This window comes from Chlorocebus sabaeus, chromosome 3, assembly GCF_047675955.1.
Source record: "Chlorocebus sabaeus isolate Y175 chromosome 3, mChlSab1.0.hap1, whole genome shotgun sequence".
In the NCBI taxonomy this organism is placed as follows: Eukaryota; Metazoa; Chordata; class Mammalia; order Primates; family Cercopithecidae; genus Chlorocebus; species Chlorocebus sabaeus.
Genome location: NC_132906.1, coordinates 10728302 through 10748505, shown reverse-complemented (window position 1 = coordinate 10748505; position 20204 = coordinate 10728302). Strand labels below are relative to the sequence as shown.

The 20204-nt window shown below is 41.8% G+C and overlaps 1 long non-coding RNA gene and 1 pseudogene across 1 annotated transcript in view; one reads left to right on the top strand and one right to left on the bottom strand.

Moving 5' to 3' along the window:
* The window catches only part of LOC103214253 (elongation factor 1-delta-like), a 111298-nt pseudogene extending 99047 nt beyond the window's left edge, over positions 1-12251 (bottom strand).
* A 136-nt stretch (positions 12252-12387) lies between these two features.
* LOC140710779 (uncharacterized) overlaps positions 12388-20204 on the top strand; it is a 72357-nt gene continuing 64540 nt past the window's right edge. Inside the window, exons 1-3 of the long non-coding RNA XR_012091851.1 lie at positions 12388-12613; positions 18694-18978; positions 19789-19873. This is a non-coding gene — a long non-coding RNA (uncharacterized lncRNA). The remainder of the gene's footprint in view (positions 12614-18693; positions 18979-19788; positions 19874-20204) is intronic.

The window sequence follows — 20204 nt, the reverse complement described above, 5'->3', positions numbered from 1 at the left end:
ACACATTGTAATATATAATTATATATAATACACACATTACACATATGTATATATCTTTTGCTTTTATTTTTTTTTTTTTGCAGGAAGTTGGGGATAAGAGGGAAGCAGACTGAGGAAAGAACAGGTAAAGGTAGTATAAAAACAAAAAGAACATCAATTAGTTGGAACACGTTTGAAGAGCTTTGATCGGCTTCCGGAGAAACTCAGTAGCAAAATGCAAGATACGTGTTTTGGGTAAAATATCTGGATATAGAACCAAGAGGAATAGTGTCTGATTCCATTGGTATACAACACCTTGCTTCATACTCATCACACACAGTTCAGTCATGGCGGTGGTTTCAGACTGACATACTCAAGACACGCTGGTCTGCCTGTTCCTCCGGTAACCAAATTTTGGCTACCTCATTGCTCATTAGGCTCTGAATCAGGGCCTGATCGGGGGAAATAAAAGAAGGAAAAAACTTGAACCAGTTCATTTGTGAGCAGCTCCAGTTAAAAGATTGATGGGGAGGAGATTGGAACTATCACGAAGTTTGGTTATTATCTGTGAGTTTCAATGACGTTTGGCATCTTGGCTCCCAGGAGAAGTGATCATTGAGAGCCAGCTGTAGAAACGGCAATTATAGGATGAGGAGGGTATCAGCATTTTGAACGGCAGTTTTTTATTGGCAGATGGGTTTAGTTTTAAGAGGCCAGTTGGCAGGGTTGTGTGTCTCCTGACATTCATCTATCAGAAGATGCAATGCAAAATAGGCCATTTGCACTTCCACGTCAGAACCACCAGGATAACTCGGAGACCTCTTTCAGATCATGAAAACAGTGGGAAGCTCACGATGAGAAGAGTACCGGGCAAATGTAAGAGTCCAGATAAGTCCCACTGAGCAGGGAGAACCAAGCTTCAGCAATTTGAAAACTCCGTGAGGCAAGGAGTATGCCTTATGTAGAGATGGAAAAAGTCCTTAGCCTAGGGACTGAGTAGGGGATTTTCCAGTGTCTCAAAACACAAGAACCAAGGTCTGATGCCTTCAATCTATGTAAAAATCTGTGTAATGATTTACTATTATGGAAAGATAGTTGGGATAAGTTGTTCTATGTGAAGAAAGCAGCTTATAAAACTGTATATTAAATAATTCGGTTTTTGTAAACAATATTACAGGTGAAAAAAGACACTTGCGAAGAAATAAAATACAAATAGTGATTATAGTTAGGAAGTAGGATTGTGGATCGTTTCCATTTTCTTCTATTTGCTTACCTAAATCTTTACATTTTTCTACATTGAACATATACTGCTTGAATAGTAAAAATATATTTTAAAAAAGTATTCATACTAAAAAATGCATTTAATATATTTTAAAATGTATGAATCAGGTGTCACACACCTGTCCTGTTGGACCTCTGAGAATAAAAGAGCAATTTGATAACTGATTTCTAGAAGCTCCTAGTGGCTGCCCCAGGCTCTCTTAAGGAAAGATCAGGAGGGTACGATGTAGGCTTCACTGCCTACAGTATATTTGCAAGAATGTTTAAGATCTGCTAACTACTTAAGATCCTATGGAGCCTGTAATTACATACAATCTATTTTGTCAGTGCCTGAATGGTAAACTAGAGGTTGCCTATGGTTTTCTCCTTATTTGATAAGATAATACCTCCCAGATTCAAAGGATAGCAAATAAAGATGATAGTTCCCCAATCTTGGCACCAGAGTGTTGAGTGGAAACTTTCCTTGTGTTCTACTTTTGGTGGATTTAATTCCGCTGTTCTGCTGAGTGGGTGCAACTTTCTGCAGAGAATAAGGCCGCTCTCTGCTCTGCCTCCTTCCTTTTGAAGTGCTGCTTCCTTTTCCACTTCTGCTTCCCACTCATCTAGTCACTTCATGGAAGGAAGAAAACAAAGGTCCTGGTGGAGAATATAGGGTTGTAGACCAGACTTATGAGGGCCAGTAAGGAAGCTCCTGTAAATGCGTGATGTTGAGCAGCTAAGGTGGGGTTGGTACCATAGCAATGGACATGGCTGGGCTAAATCTGAGAGATAAAAATGCCTGTGACTTTCACTAAACCATTACATTAATTTCCCAAAGCAACGAAAGCAACAATAACAACTGTACCTTTAATGCACTAGATGCCTTATACAGATTATCTTGCAAACTCAGAACAAACCTGTCCAGTAGAAATGAACAGACCTATTTTATAGACAAGGAAGCAAAGGTGGAGGGATGTGAAGCACACGCCATGGGCATATAATGTATGCCTACATAAGCACACGGAAACATCCAGCTACGAAAACAACATAGAAGCTTGCTTTCATAACAGCTTATCATTAACTTCTCTTTCACTTCAAATGGAAGAGTTTAACTCAAAAATGGGTTTGTAAGCACATATCAAGTGCTTAAATACATAATTTTGAAGATACTCTGGGTTCTCCTAGTTTCTTCACGGGCTATTAGGGTGACTGTGGGAAAAATACCTCACCTCTCTGTTCTTCAGTTTGCTACTCTGTGAAATAAAGATAATAATGGGGTGTACCACATAGCGGGCTACTGTGGGCATTAAGTGACATAAGGGGAGAAGGTAAACCCCCAGGGGTGATACCAACCACACAGGCTTTAACAGTCATTGATTCTCTCTTCATTCTGTGGATGAGGGAACGCAAGTCCAGATGAGCAGGAGCTGAAGATCTTTCCATTCTAAAATCATATCAAATATAATACAGCTCTGACTCCAGGGACTTCTTGGCCCCTATTTTGATACTTCCTTTTTTGAGACGGAGTCTCGCTCTGTTACCCAGGTTGGAGTGCAATGGCAAGATCTTGGCTCACTGCAACCTCTGCCTCCTGGGTTCAAGCAGTTCTCTTGCCTCAGCCTCCCATGTAGCTGGGACTACAGGCGCACACCTCCATGCCTGGGTGATTTTTATACTTTTTTTAAGCAGAGACGAGGTTTCACCATGTTGGCCAGGCTGGTCTCAAACTCCTGACCTCAGCTGATCCACCCACCTCAGCCTCCCAAAATGCTAGGATTACAGGTGTGAGCCACCATGCCCAGCCCCTATTTTAATACTTTTGATGGACAGAAAAGTCATTCTTCATTTCCATGCCCTATTCATAGAGTTTTAACCTCCAGCTCTCACAGAAGAAAAACAATGCTGAAGTGAACATTTCTTGAGGATTGAGATAGAATTTCAAAACCTTAATACTGTTTTGGATAAATGTGTTTTCAAGAGATACAACTAAGGTAGAGACACTGTCTAATGTGCTACCAGTGTCTCTCAGTGTCCGGACTAAAGACTTTTGTTGAATTTGTTTCTACTATCTGGAAAGGCATCAATGTAAAATAAGAAAATTCTGATATTTAATTCTGTCTCAGTGGGTTCTAAATAAAGTCCCTACAATTCACCTTCTTTAGTGGTGGTTCAAGGATTGCTATTGTTATTTTTGCTTTACTAGTTCAACATACGGAAAAAAAAAAGTCAGTGGACACAGAATTTCAACTTTCCAAATCACATCTGATTTTTGTCAAAGCACAAGCTACATCTTAAAGAGATGGCAATAAATGTGTATGTTTTGTGCTCTGGACCTTCCATTTGTATTTCCAGGTCCCAAATGTCTGCTCACCTCCCTCAACCACCATGAACCAGATTCTAAGAACTCATGCCATGTATCCCATACTCATCTCAATTCCTTACGTATCTTCCATAGTTTTCATCAGCCATGTTTTTATCATTTTTGTCACTTTGCCTTTTAGAATTGTCTTATTATACTTCATTATTTATATGCTTTTCAGTTTTCTTCATTCTAATGCATCTATCTTTTGTAAGATGTCATAAATATTCAGAAAAAATGTTAATTGCTTTCACATCTGGGATAAATACATTACTTTGTTTTCTTTCTTTCCCCACCTCCCCACCCCCTCACACCAACATTTAACACTAAGGCCTATCTGAAATTTATTGGACTATTTGGTTATGACAAAAAGTATATTATTCTCTCACTGTTTTTACTTCTTAGAACTGCTATTTTATTGGTCTTGCAAACTTCATTAAATAATTGATCCTTTCTTCAAAGCTCTATTGTTCATTTGTATGTTTTAAATTAAGTTCACTAAATAATCTAAATAATCAAAATATGGAACTTCTATTTATTTTTAATCTGTCTAGTTTTCAGTCCAATATCATAGAATTTTAGTAATAGTCATTTGTAATCAATATTTTAATTTGTTAAGGCCAGTTTAACTTCATGGCTTCTATTAATTAAAAAAGCAGTTTTTATGTTCCTGATTCTTCCTTCTAGATCATTTAACTATCAGATTATAGAGTATTTTGTAAGGACTTTTATTCATAATTTATAGGAATCCTTAAGCCAAAGAAGGTTGGGAATTTCTGTGTCAATCAATCAACCAATGTTTTCAAATTCAACCAATATGCATTAAGCTGCTACCACTTGCAGGCACAAGGCCAGGCTCTAGGCCTAAAAAGATAAGGAGGGTATGCCTCTTCCCACCCCATCCCCAAATGAGTGCAATTCCAATTCATGAAGGTTAAAGCTAAGACAGAATGCACAAACTTAGAACAGCTCCAGGAAGGCTGTTCACCCGCCCCCTCCACCCACCACCCTCACCATTACTCGCTTTTACTTATAAGTATCAAAATAAATAAAAGGCTCCAGGAAAGCAAGGGCCTGAGAGTATTTCTGCATATTATCTTATTTGACTAAATACTCCACATGTATATGGGCCTTATTTGTGTATGGAATTAGAGGTTAAAAGACATGAAAGCCTGGATTGAAAAATGTGTCTTAAGAGACATGCTTCACTGGAATGGATAAAGCCAATGATTGTCCTGACCAACCTCAAACCCAGCTCAACACCATTAGCCAGGCAGAAATGTTTTGCCGGCCAGTTGAGGCTAACACTGTCACTTTAATTAAAGAGTTATGATGTCAGTTTGGAAACACAATGGGAGAGCAGCTGTGCTCCAGCAATACATTAATACAATTTCCATCAACGTGGATAAGCTCCTACACAATGCAAAGGAGATGTGTGCAAAGCTACAAGGTGAAAGCAGCTGTAAGCAGAGGGCAGTCTCAGAGTTTCTACTGTGAAGGAATTACTCTTCTTAGATTATTAGATTGATCTCTTGCTTATGTTTTCATTAATATTTCTTAACGTGCATGGTCAAGATTCTAAGTCACAGGACTTTAAAGGTGCTATAATCATTAACCAACCACATAAAGAAAAGTCATGAGGCTGACCATAGCAATAGGTCATTCAATTTATTTAGCAGTGAGCCCTAACACTCCCACCTTCATGCACTCCTGCCATTCATCATGATAAGTAGTGCCTGAGTCTAAACCCATGTCTATCAGAGTTAATACATGTACATTTTAAACGTTCTGTGACTAAACTTGCCACTAATACATAGTTTGTTAATTATCTTCATATAACTCTCCAGTATCATTACTTCATATGTGTGTATATATCATCGGATCATTTGATTAATACTGACATGTAGTCAAGAAGAAAAGTATGTTTCATGCTATTTTGAGTAACTTCCATTTAGAAGCCTACTCCTGAGCACAAAATTTGCAATACATAATTCACTTTGCAACTCCAATTTTACTCTGAGAAACACCCTTTTAAAAAGATGCATGCAGCCTTCATGTTTCCTTATTTTTGTTGGTATTCCAAATCCACGGTGGCTAAGGAATTACCCTTGACATGTAATTATCTTGTAGATTTGAAGACCTTATAGCTAAAAATGTATTTGCTTAAGAGTTCACTAATGTGTTTTTTTTTTTGAGACGGAGTCTCGCTCTGTCTCTCAGGCTGGAATGCAGTGGCACAATCTCGGCTCACTGCAAGCTCCGCCTCCTGGGTTCATGCCATTCTCCTGCCTCAGCCTCCCGAGTAGCTGGGACTACAGGCACCCGCCACCAAGCCCAGCTAATTTTTTTGTATTTTTTGTAGAGACGGGGTTTCACCATGTTAGTCAGCATGGTCTCCATCTCCTGATCTAGTGATCCACCCACCTCAGCCTCCCAAAGTGCTGGGATTACAGGCGTGAGCCACCACGCTCGGCCAGAGTTCACTAATGTTTTAAGAGTCAAGTGTTTTGCCTCTTTTCTGTCCCGAGTGGGGTTCATCCTTCATCTGGGGATCCTTTATGTAACATAGGTTTCTCACTTTTTTCTTTCTCTCAATATAAACACTGCACACCTGACTACAATATCTCAAGAACTGAGTGTTAGCATGGTTGGACCATCTGGCACCACAACTCAGATTTAATTAATGTTTACTGAATATGTGTCAGAGCCCGAAGCAGGCATTACTGCACATTTGGCTGAATATCCCCTGTGTACACAGGCTTAATTCATTAGCTGACAGTTTTCCAAAAATCCCCATACATCCACCATGAATTTTATTCTTGGTATTCTGATGTTTTGACCCCTTGGGGCCTTGCTGGTCTGGAGGGACTGCCATTCCCAGGGTTAGCCAATGCTTGCACACAGTAAGGGACTCACCTGCAAGCACCTCTCCATATGCAAACCAACAAAATCAGAGCCCACACCCCCCCAGCTCCATTATCAGACTCACACTCTGGAGCACTATTCTCCTTCCCTCATCATCCCAGGGCCACGTACCAGACAACCAGAGACAGCCCTGTACCTCAGAGCCTGCTAAAATGATGCAAACTAACCAATCCTGAACCTGCTTACCCTGCTTTGCTCATTCCTTCCCATGGAAACCAGAGTAAGGCTCTAGCCCACATTTCTTCTTGCTCCCCCTGTCTCCTGCCTGATCCTGTTGCTTCCCTGTGTGCCCCCTGCATGGCGTGCCATGCTGTACCTCTGGTTTCTAGGGGACTCTGAGTATAATAAAATTCCTTCATGACAGTCATTTCTGTGTCTGCATGTTTTACCATACCTGGTTAAAACAAAACCTGGGTACTATTAAAACACCCCACATAATGATAGAATTGGCAGCTAAGATTATTTGGGTTTTCTTTCATCCCACCCTCTATGCTCAGTAAACAAGTTTTAAGCATTTTGTTGTTTACATTACCTTGTCTGGTCCATGTTAACAATACTTAATAAAAGCAATTATATGTAAGTTCCTTTAGTGAATAACCAAAAAGATTTAATTAATCATTATTTTCTACTATATGAAAGAGCAAGCTCTGGCTATCTAACATGTCGCTTCACAGCACCCACCACCACGCCACATTGCTTCACCGTACTTGGGGACAGGCAATAAGGACACTCTGCCCACATCATCTTCCCCTGAGCTAGCAGGCTGGAACCCACTAGTGGCCTCAGTATGTAAGATACGTGTTCAAAGGTCCTACCTTTCAGGGGACCGGAAGCTGGGTGTGTCTTTGCAAGTCTAGCTCCTACACTGAGTGCGGGGTTATCTGGGAGATACCAACTGGCTTTAGATCCTGGGACTGCTTCAGAGAGGGTGCTAAGCTAGTTTCCGTGCCATTCCTTCTGCTGGCATCTTCATCCAGCATCCTGTCCTTGGTCTAAATGTGCGCTCTGCTTGAGCAGGCGGCAGCCATGAGGAAGCAGAGGCACTGGCAGATGGAGATCTGTGTTGCCCAGCAAGGTTTCTTTCTCTTTTTCTTCGTAACATGTCAAAATGTAAAGATGGCCATTTTGGGGGTTAAAAAATGGACTCTAGGGCAAAGTACCTAGGTAGATATATATATATATATATATATATATTCTTGGGGATGTATTTCCAAGCAAGGTCACGAGTATTGAATTTCTGCTTCAGAGAGGCCTACAGGCATTTCCCCATTAATTCTGGTAGATGTTAAATGTACAATAGGACAAGTATGTAAAATTGGACTAAGTACAGAGTTCAAGAAATTAATGATTTTAGACCATACAACAGAACCAAGATGTAAGTTGTTATATAATCCTTCAGTGATCAAGATGAATAAAAGATAAAATGGAATTTCTTCTATCCTAAACTAGCTTTGTAATGGCATATTTGGTATAGGACCCTGTAAATGAAATCAAGGACTGCATGCTGGCCTGCTCCCCTTTTTCACGTTTGGCATTCCTGTCAGTGTCGTAATTTTAAGAATATGTATTCTAACCAACAGGAGGGTAGTGAGCTTCTCAATGTGTCTCCATGGCTCCCATGGAGGATATTTACTCACTCATTCTACTATCTATTTTATACTCACTTGTTCTACTATCTATTTTATTGAGCAGGTTTACTATGTATAACAGACTGTCCTAAGCAATTGGTGTATAGTAGAGAACAAAAGATAGAAAAAGTCCTCGCCCTCCTGCAGTTTGAAGTCTAACACCATGAATAACTGTATGAATGTATGAATCCATAAAAAACGTAATCAGGTTAGGGATCATGAAACTCAGTGAACACAGATTAGCATATTTCACTGATAAGATTACTTTCTCACATTTTAACATCCCTGAAATCAAGGTATGTCTTAACATTTATGGTATATTAAAATTACAACTTGGCAGTACTCACAGCACAACTGTCATGTCCCTGTACGTGCATAAACTTGGTCACAGCTATTCATTTTGTTTTCACTTCTACTGAGTTATGGGCATTGTTGGCACTGCACGTGTTCTGTTTAATTGCCACTGAAACGGTTTTCAAAAAGATTACACTATCATTTGGCACTGCAAGGAGGCATTACTGTGTATGCATGAAGGCACCAAAACAGCAGTGTGACATAAACGTTCTATTACTAAAGGAAACATTTGTCTTTGTTTGGTATTTCCATATCATTTTACAAAGCAAGATCCAAATGCTTTACCAGACTGAATAAAGAAACACAGAAGTTAATGACGCTATGTTATAGTTTGTTACCGAGATTCACGCAAGTGACCCGTCACACCCCAAGCAATGCTACCAATAACACTGGCAGGAAAATGTATCGAAACCCAAGGAAGAGATGAAGGAAACTTGAAAGCAATGAGAGACTAGTGTGACCTATTCATGCATTACTATGGAAGAATATCCTTAAAGTGGAATGTCATAATAAAATTGGCAATATTTTCTCTTTTGTGCACAGCAGAAAAATAACGCTATGTCTTACAACTGATGGCATTTTTAATTTGATGAAATATAGAAATAAGATGAATTGCTAGTTAATAAGCAGTTTTAGAAAGAGAATAGCATACAGAGTGGAAGTTTGTCGATTCTGGACAGTTTTAAGTTAATAAGGTATTGCAAATGCACAACGTCAGAAAAACTACAATTTCAATAATTTGGTATAGTTTTGCAGATCACTGGTCACTTAAAAAGGTCTATTCACTCTTATTTCTAACAATGTTTTGGGCACACCTTCCATTCTGATGTAAGAGTGTGATAAGAAAGCTTCATGTTCTTCTTTCCCAACTTCAGTTGGTGCTGCTTTGATTTTTGGCAGTTTAGAGATATTAGAAGTGACGTGCTGGATCTGTATTCCAAACTCAAACCTTACTACTGCTACCAAGAATGGAGGGAAATACTTAGACAGGAGGGTCCATTTGAAATCTCAAAGCATGCATATGGGACTTTGAGATTCTTAGCATAAGAGTAACATGAGTAAAATGCCAACTATAAGGATACGTTTCCAGGCAGCATATGGTCACAGCTCAAAAACGAACTTTTTTTTAAAGCTTACTACTGCAAATTATTTTGGAACCAGAGACAGTTAAAAACCATACCAAGGAAGAGAACACACACACGTACACACACACACACACAACTCTAGGGAAGATAAATTATAAAACAATGGATGTAGATTATAATAGAAATAATTTTTTAGGCACAGCTTCAAAACATACTGTCACAATTGTGACATCAGTTTTTGACACCATTCAGCCAAGCAACAACTACTTTAACGTAAAAGTGAGTATCAAATCAGGAATAGGCGTGTGGCTACATCCATCACCAAGACAACAGGCAGTTTTATATGGTGAACACATATTTCAATAGTGTTGAAAATAGACTGCACCATATACGTGGTATTTCCCACTCTGCAGAAGGCCTGCTTTCTGTTTCTAGGGCCCTGCATGGAGAATTCAGGGATTCCCTGGAACTAATACCACTTTCCCCAGGGACTTCATTTCAGTCTTTCCTTTTAGGTAGCCTGGCCCAGGTCAGAAATTCTCTGACAGTTGGTACAAGAGAACGAGTGTGCCAGTGTGAACGCTGCAGGGGATGTGTTGTTGCCAACTGATGGGGTGTACTTCCATATGCAGAGCTAAAATAGACTTGGATGATTGAGAGGGTAGAGACTGCTCCTTAAGTGCCAGTAAGGGAAACATTTGGTTACCTGTCTTCTGGGGACAACTTATCTGAAAGAATGAGGTGGGTTTACATGTTTGGATATTTCCTCTGATTTTTATGCTGGGGATGGGGTAGGGAGAGTCTGGAGACTGCCAGTGTTATCCTTCAGTACATGTGCACACAGTGGGGGTTTCCAGAGGGAGAAAACACTCTGTAAAGGGTCTGATGCACCAGGCCAGTAGAGACAGCATATGTTGCCACTGCATTACAATAAGGGCAACTCTCAAGAAGAACTGGGAGACAGCATAGACCATGGGCAGGGAGCCAAACAGATCCAGGTTTAAATCCAGCCTCTGTCACTTACACGCCCAATAATCTTGGCAGAATTACCTGAACTCTTTAAATTCAAAAATAGGGAAACTAATAATAATACCTCCTTAGACTGATTGCGAGAATTAAAGTGGTAATATATGTCCACACCTAGTAATGTGTCCGGTGAATAGAATGTGCTCAATGTATAGACACTACTGCGTCACCACTAGGGAAATTCCCTTAAATGTAAATGTTTTTACAGATATGTTTTTTTAGCAAGGGGGTAAATTATACGGATCACAAAATGGCCTTGGCTAAGGTGTTTTGAGGGAATTATGAAGTTGTCTTACGGTAGGAATACGTCTTGATAAGAAAGCTAAAATGTAAATGTGAACAACCACGTGTGATCAGTGAGAATGATGCAGAATTTAACATGCATTTTTTGAGATTTGTTTAATGGCAAGACTATGCGATATCTACATGTCACTACCTCTACCCTGAGCCGCTTTACGACAGATGTGTTCCTACAATCTTGTGTAAAATTCCATTTCAACTCTAAGTATCACTTCTCTACACTGGAGGAAGTTTTGTAAAGCAAATAACCCCCACTTCATCTATCTTGCTTTGAAGGCTGAAACTTTCTATCTTCGAGTGGACAGGCATGTGTTCTGTATTTTTTTTGCACTGGGCTATCGCCCTGAGAGGTGAGTCATAACTTCTGCCCACTTTGGTACGATCCACAGCACCCTTTCCAAAACTGCAAAAGCCGACTGAAAGCAAGGGCAATAAGAAAATATTAAAGAATCGACAGAGTAATTATTAGCACCTTGGACACAATAGTGTTTGGGGATGTTTAATTAGACGGCAAGGTAGATTTAAATTTTTGAAGCTCTTAGAGCACAGATCTTGGTCGAGTCCATTCTACCGGGAGATAACATGGGGCCATTGACTACCTGCTGCACTGTTTTCAAGCAAAACCCACACTGTGCGGGCTCTGGGTGCCATCTCCACAAAGCCCCCTACCCAAGGGGGATTCCCACAGAGGAATTTTCTCAAGGAAGGTCCCGTGTCAGGAATGCTGCTCGAGTACGGGTTCCCACGTGCCCACACGCAGGGCACGGGCTCACACGGCAGGGTGGGCTGCCTCTTTAAAGGCGCGGACCTCAGGGACCCCCGAGTCTGGCTCCTCAAGTCTGGGCATCAAACTTTCTCCTGGAACAAAACCTCTTTCAACCCACATGGAGGCAGGAGGAGGACGGAGCCCGGGGATGCCATCAGCTGCAGCCCGGAGACAGCGCTCCCACCCCCGCCCGCTTCCCTCGGTCCCCACCCTCTTCCTCCGAGTGAAGGCGGCCCTGACCGCACAGCCCCGCCCGGCCCCACCCACCCGCTCCCCGGCCCACCTCCCCGGCCGCGGAGCCCACAGCCTCACAAAGCTGCCTCCCGGGCGCTGCGGTTCCCCGGGGCGAGGGGCGAGCGGGGCTGGGTACCTGAAGAAGAGGCCAGGACACCGGCGCCCAACGAGACCCACAGCATCGCCCCGGCGCCGCCGCCGTAGTTGCCACCGCCGGAGGCTACTTCGCTGCGCCGAGCGGTGGAGCCCCGGGGACCTGGAGCCGCCGCCGCCTGCGCTCCCTGCGCTGCGCTGCGCTCGCTGCGCCCGGGCTCTGGTGCCCGGCGACCGCCACGGTCAAGCGCAGCCCCGCCCCGTGCGCGCCAGGCGAGCCGCGGACCCCCAAGGACGCGCCGCCGCCCCGATTGGCTGCGGGAGTCGCTGGCCCCGCCCCTGCTCGCCGCGCTCCTCCCACGCCGGGGGCGCGCGCTGCTGGCGGCCCGGAGACTGGCGGCTTCTCCAGGGGCGCCGCGGGAGGGTGCGGTCCGCGCTGGGCGAGGCTTCCTGCGGGCACCGGCGCGCTCGGCCTCCGCTCCTGGGCGCTGCAGTTCTCCCTCTCCTTGCCAGCCCAGAGATAAATAGACCGCCAGAAAGAAAAGAAAAGGAGAAAACATCCCTAGAGCTCTGCGCGGGGAGGACAGTAGCTGCGGCAGCTGTGGTGTGAAATCTTGTTTGTATAAATTCGTTTCTCACGGAAGCCCAGGACAGGTTGTCTGGGGTGGAGCACTGGAATTGTCACCAAGGCTTTTTTTTGTTTTTGCTTGTTTGTTTTTTAACCTGAAGGTGTCCTTACACACCTCTAGGCTTATCTTATGAAGAAACTAAATCCAGTTAAACAACTTGTCCAAGGTCATAGAGCTGGTTGCAGATTGATTCTGTATTTTGATGCTAAATCAAAGCTACCTCAGCATTTATTTGTTTTCTGTCCAGAGAAGAGTTGCATTCTCATATATAATGCTATATATATTGTATAGCAAGAAATCAATTAGAAATATAGAGATAGAAAGTAGACTGGTGGTTGCTGGGGGGGGGGGTGGGGAGTGATTGCTAATGGATAGGACTCTCTTAGGGTGATGAGAGTGTTCTGCAGTTTGATAGTGGGAATGGATGCACAACTCTGAATATTCTAAAAACCACTGAATTGTACATTTTAAAGGGCTAAACTTTATGGAATGTGAATAGTATCTCAATAATTCTGATATTTAAAAATGTATTGGCTGAGCACGATGGCTCACGCCTGTAATCCCAGCACTTCGGGAGGCAGAGGCAGGTGGATCACGAGGTCAGGAGTTTGAGACCAGCTTGGCCGACATGCTGAAACCCCATCTCTACTAAAAATACAAAATGAGCCGGGCATGGTGGTGCATGCCTGTAATTCCAGCTAGCCGCGAGGCTGAGGCAGGAGAATTGCTTGAACCCAGGAGGTGATGGTTGCAGTGAGCCGACGTTGTGCCACTGCACTCCAGCCTGGGTGACAGAGCAAGAATCCGTCGTGAAAATAAAGTAAAAGAAATAAAACTGTATTAACACTTGAGCCCGGGTGGTTGAGGCTGCAGTGAGCCATGATGGTGCCACTGCACTGTAGCCTGGGTGACAGAGTGAGACACTGTTTAAAAAACAAAAGTATCCAAGTGATAGTGCTGTGGGGAAATCCACATAAGCAGATATTTGGAGTATGTTACAATTCTTGCTTTGTAGGCAGAAATTATGACTTATGTACTAGCATCCATCCATTCATTCAACAATCCACATCCATGTTTATCAAGTTACTCTGACATGGGTACAAAGATAAATAATGCATGATCTCTGTCATCAAGGAGTTCCCAGTCTATTGAGGGGACAGTTTATAATATAATAAGGTGTCACTCTAGGGAGGTAAACAAAGTGCAGGTTTAGGGTGCTAAGACAGTCGTAAAGGAGCTGAAGGATGTGTAATGTTTCAGCAGTGGTCAACATGGCTGAGTGTCAGAGGTGTGACAGGAAGTGAAGCTGGACAGTTACAGGAGAGAGTAGAACTGTGGACTAGAGCTCAGTTAAAGAGGCACAGGCTAATTAGGAAGTAAATTTTCTATTCCTTCTGGATCATTTCTATCCCTGGTGTAGTGTGTGATTTTGGTGAATGGTCTCAATCGTCATCATATAAGCAAACAATGGTAACACCAACTGACTTTTGGTTCTAACTTTATAGTATGTATAAACAGTTTTTGTGTATTGCCTCCTTTGAAGCTTAGAGAGGTGAAGGGTATGTGCTCAAGGCTGTATGTCTTCTAAGTGACGGAGGTTGGATGAAACTCCATCTACTGACCTTGGATCCTATATTATCAATATTGTCAGCCTTTTGAGTTGTAAAGCTTCCTTACAAGTGCAAAGAACTCTTGAGCTAAAAAAGCTCTCTAAGCATAGCAAGTGAAACCTGTTTTTTCACTTGGAGTTTTTCTGTGTTTTGATTGGGAGCTAGAAATATTACAAGCTCTAGGATAAAAAACTTAGCTACTAATCTTAGCTCTTCAATTGAGTCTGTTCAGCAAAGCCCTGGATTCCAGGTTTCATAAAAAGTGACTCTACAATTTAAAAACAGGAGGCTGCCTGTTTCTATTGTCAGTATACAAATGTCAGCGTACTGAGGGCACCTTCCTTTACATCCATTCATCCTTCCATCCCTCATGGGATTATAAACACCTTTTGAATGCAGGTACAGGTTGAGCATTCCTAATCAAAAAATCCAAAATCGGAGATGCTCCAAAATCTGAATGTTTTCGAGCACTGACCTGATGGCACAAGTGGAAGATTCCATTCCTGACCTTATGTGATGGGTCACAGTCAAGACACAGGTATACGGCACACAGTTTACTTAGTGTCCCCAGGGGAGAGAAGACCCCCTGCAGCCCCTGTCAGCTGTGATTTTTTTTTTTCGTGCACACGCAGATTTCCCTGTGTGGGAACACCCACATTGTATAATAAAATGGCACATGTGCAGGCTGGACTCTCCCATGGCAGGTTCCCCACGATGCCCCACATTGGGTCAAGTGCATTGCTCACTGTGTTTTTTGTTTGTTTGCTTATTTTCTGCTCCATGGTATAAAATATTATTTAAAATATCAAAAGGGCCTGGAAATACCCCATGGGTAACAATGATAAGAAATACAGGAAGCATTTATGTTAATCTATAGCACAGAAATTTTAGTTGTTGGAGAATCTGGACAGGGTGTGTGAAACATCTTACGGAAGAGAATGGGGTAGGAATGACCATCATATATGACCTGAAGAATCAGAAGGATACACCGTTGAAGTTCTATGCTGAAAGTGATGAATGGAAGTTAATGAAAAATGGGAAAATATTGCATAAAGCTAAAAATGCAGATTTTGATCATGTATTGAAAGAGTGGATCTGTCAGCTTTGCAGTGAACACATGCCACTTAATGGTATACTGGTCATGAAACAAGAAAAGATCTATTCAAGATGAACTGAAAACTGAAGGAAACTGTGATATTCAACAGTCTGATTGAAGAAACGTAAGAAAAAACAGCATTAAATTGTTAAAGATTTTAGTCGTAATAAAGCATCTGCTGATCATGCGGCAGCAGATAATTTTTTTTTTTTTTTTTTTTTTTGGAGACAGAGTCTAGTTCTTGTCACCCAGGCTGGAGTGCAGTGGTGAGATCTCGGCTCACTGAAACCTCTGCCTCCCAGGTTCAAGCGATTCTCCCCAGCAGAGAAATTCATTGACGAGTTTGCCAAGGTGATGGCTGATTAAAATCTGACGTCAGAACAAGTCTATAATGCTGATGAAACATCACTGCTTTAGTATTATCGCCCCAGAAAGACACTGACTGCAGCTGATAAGACAGCCCCTGTGGGAGTTAAGGATGCCAAGGACGAAATAACTGTGCAGGGATGTGCTAATGCAGCCAGCACACATAAGGGTAAACTTGCTGTAATAGGCAAAAGCTTGCATCCCTGGCTGTTTTCAAGAAGTGAATTTCTTACTAGTCCATTATTATGCTAACAAAAAGGCGTGGATCAGCAGGGATGTCTTTCCTGACTAGTATCACAAACATTTTGTACCAGTGGTTGGCTAGTGCTCACTGCAGAAAAGCTGAACTGAATGATTATTGCAAGATATTGTTATTCCTTGACCACTGACCTGCTCATTCTCTTGCTGAAATTCTCATAAAAAAATCATTTATGCCATATACTTTCCCCAAAAATGTGACTTCATTAATTCAGCTATGTGACCAAATATCAAATGAAGAGTAATTATAAGAACACTTTCTTGAAAAGCATACTAGCAGCACTGAACAGAGGCGTGAGTGTAGAAGGTTTTTAAAAGGAGTTTGGCATGAAGGATGCTGTATGTGCTGTTTCCAAGGCTTGGAACACAGTGACTAAAGACATAGGACCGTGCACGGTGGCTCGTGCCTCTAGATGACATGATGAAAATGTGCGATGGGCTTATTTGTTGAAGGACTAGAGCAGGGTGCACTTATAACAAAGCAAGAAATCAGGCCAGCTGTAAAATCAAAGAGACTTCTACGACAAAAACCAATGCTAATGAGGCAGATGACTCCGGAGGAAACATTTTAAAAAGCCACCCAGCAGAGGCCAGGAGCGGTAGCTCACACCTGTAATCCCAGTACTTTGGGAGACCAAGACCGGTGAATCACGAGGTCAAGAGATCAATACCATCCTGGCCAACAAGGTGAAACCGCTTCTCTACTGAAAATACAAAAATTAGCCGGGCATGGTGGCGGGTGCCTATAATCCCAGCTACTCGGGAGGCTGAGGCAGGAGAATCGCTTGAACCTGGGAGGTGGAGGTTGCAGTGAGCCGAGATCACGCCACTGTACTCCAGCCTGGGCGACAGAGCAAGGCTCCGTCTCAAAAAATAAAAATAAAAAAATTAAAAAAAAATCACCCAGCCGAATAACTCCTCACCCCTAGAAGACCCACTTCCTTGTCATTCATCTACTTCTGATGTTTCTTCTCATTAAAAAAGTAAAATATGTTTAGTAACCTTTAAATCAAAATACAGCATCGTATGTGGAGATCGAAAGCCTACTGTTATTTGTTGTTGCTTTTTGTTTTGTTTTTTGTTTGTTTGAGACAGGGTCTTGCTCTGTCACCAGGCTGGAGTGCAGTGGCACAATCTTGGCTCACTGCAACCAACCTCTGCCTTCCAGGTTCAAGCTATTCTCCTGCCTCAGCCTTCTGAATAGTTGGAATTACAGGAGCATGCCACCATGCCCAGCTAACTTTTATATTTTTAGTAGAGATGGAGTTTCACCATGTTGACCGGGCGAGTCTCAAACTCCTGATCTCAAGTGGTCCATCTGCCTCGGCCTCCCAAAGTGCTGGGATTACAGGCACAAACCACCACACCAGGCCTGTTGCTGCTGGTTTAACAGCTGATACAGGTATTCTGATGATGCTCCTGTGCTGCTTAGTTACACCGAACACTTTTTTTAAACTGTAATAATGGTAAATCATTTTTTTCTGTTAAGTAGTTATGTGTGAATAAGTGTAAGAAAATGGTTGCTTATCAGTAGCATGTAAATTAAAAGTCAGGAGTGATGGTGATCCCAAACAACCACAGACTGACTGTCCACAGTAGCTGAGATAGTGACAGCTTTACTTTCTGATGGTTCAGTGTACACAAACTTTGTTTTATGCACAAAATTCCTAAAAATATTATACAAAATTGGCCAGACGCAGTGGTTCACGCCTGTACTCCCAGCACTTCGGGAGGCTGAAGCGGGTGGATCACTTGAGGCCAGGAGTTCAAGACCAGCCCGGCCAACATGGTGAAACCTTGTCTCTACTAAAAATTCAAAAATTAGCCGGGTGTGGTGGCACGCACCTATAGTCTCAGCTACTCAGGAGGCTGAGGCGTGAGAGTTGCAGTGAGCAAAGTGGAGATTGCATTGAGCCAAGACTGTTCCACTGCACTCCAGCCTAGGCAACAGAGTGAGACTCAGTCTCAAAAAAAAAAAAAAAAAATTGTACAAAATTACTTTCAGGCTATGTGTATAGGTCTAATATGAAACGTAAACAAATTTTGTGTTTATATTTGGGTCCCATCCCCAAGATATCTCATGTATATGCAAATATTCTGAAATCTGAAGAAATCCAAAATCCTAAACACATTTTGTCCCAAGCATTTCAGATAAGGGGTACTCAACCTGTACAGTGTTTTGGTCATTTCCTTGTTTCCCTTCCCCTTACTTTCACTCTCTTCTCTATTCTCACCCCCCTCCCCACCCTCTTTCCACTCTCAGTAGGCCCTCCGTGAATATTTATTAAATGTCCAATGTCATTTTAGCATCGGAAAGGTAATCTTTTTTTTAAAATTCTAATTGCCTATGGTGCTGACATGCATTATGAAATTTGGATATTAATTGGCCCATATAGCATACGTGCTCTCAGGCTTTGCTACATAGTTATAAGAGCATTAGAGAATTACATTAACACTTCCCACCCTTTAATAAGCTGTGTATTGAATTCTAAATCTAAATGCCTGGAATTTGAAAGTCTTAGTCTAGGAAAACACAATATTGATATTTTAACAGTAAAGACACTAAATACTTGGGAGCAGAAGAAATTTAATATTCATTATAGAATTTTTAATTCCTGAGGAGGTAATTTATTATTGATTTTAAAGGTCTTTGAAATTGTTTGTAAATATTCCTTGTTTCTTTTTTAATATCTTCTCTTAGGCTCATTTTTTTTCTCTTTCACAGGTTTCTGATAGCTAATTAACACCTCAGCATTACAATTCTGCTTTCCATAAACTTCTGTGCAGAAATCTAGGAAATCCAAAATAATTGGAGAGTGCTGAGCTCCCTGGAGTCTGAAGCCTGGAGAAACCATCCGGAAGGCTGTAGCTATTCATCTCAAAGGAGCAGATGTTGTCCCTCCCCAAAGAGTTATTATGGGTTGGAAGAAATGAGAAAATGAATATAAACAAGTTATTTTGTGAATGTTATCAAATACGATCAGCACTAACCAAACAGAGCTCTAAATGCGTAAGTATTCTTTACTGATAGAAGCAAAAGCAAATGAACATTATAGTTTTCTAAATACATTCAGAAGCAAATAATTTGAGCAAAAACACAGACCTAATTGGGTCATACACGATAGCATGTGGAAAACAGTCCTGGAGAAGCAGAAAGTGTGTTGCTAGGTCAGTTCAACTGGTTGTCGTCCGTCAGTTCTACCCCCTAGCCATGGCTTTGCAGACTTCTCTAGAAGGCTTCCTTCTTTCCAAGATGGCTGGGCACAGTCACAGAGACAGTGATCTAATGTCCTTTAGGATGCTTATGGGACCTGTTTCTATGGATGAAAAGCCAATCAAGGATAGGACTGGAGAGGAACCGAAATGCTTTCCTGCTGAGCTGTCTGCTAGACCCCAGTATTTTCAATCAGCTAGCCTGGGGTTTCTTGCTGTTCTAGGACAATCGATTTACCTTATACCTAAATTTCAAGAAAGGAACCATACCAGCAGATAGCGACCACAGAAGTGGTAGCCTGATGAAAAAGAATAATCTTGGGTGTAGTGTAAATGTAAAAACTATGAAGTTTTTTAAAAATTAAAAAAAAAATTACTTGCACATACTCTCTTTGAAAAGTTAGTGGGCAGCTATTTACTAGCTGAAACAGAAACATTTGATTATGTTGTGAATGCTTAGGGAAAATGTCGTGATGGAGGTGGATTTGGAGCTGACGATAAAGGATGCATGAGGATCAGTAGTCTGAGAATGAAAGGGGAAGACATTCCCTGTTGAATAAAGGGCACCTGAAAAGTCACAGGGTGTAACAATGTATATGTGTTTCAGGAAAAAGCAAGTGGACTCAATGTGGATGAAGTGTGGAGGGGATTTTGAAAGATGAAGCTTGAAATACAGTTGACCCTTGAACAAGGTGGGTTTGAACTGCAGGTGTCCACATATGCACAGATTTGTTTTCAACCAAATGTTGATAAATACAGAATTCATGGTAAACCCACATATACTGAGGGCTGACTTTCCCTATCTGCCTTCCACAAAGTATGCACAAGTATATGTGGGAGTCCTGGAATCAATCCCCTGCATGTACTGAAGTATGACTGTATATGTTTCTTTTAACCTAAACTTCCTATACTAACTCTGCCTTTGTGTATTTCCACATTCCTTCTGCCCCAGAAAACTAGCTATGTATTTAAGAGAGAAAAGAAAGAAGCTTGAAATATTTTAGCAGTTACCGTAGAGAATAA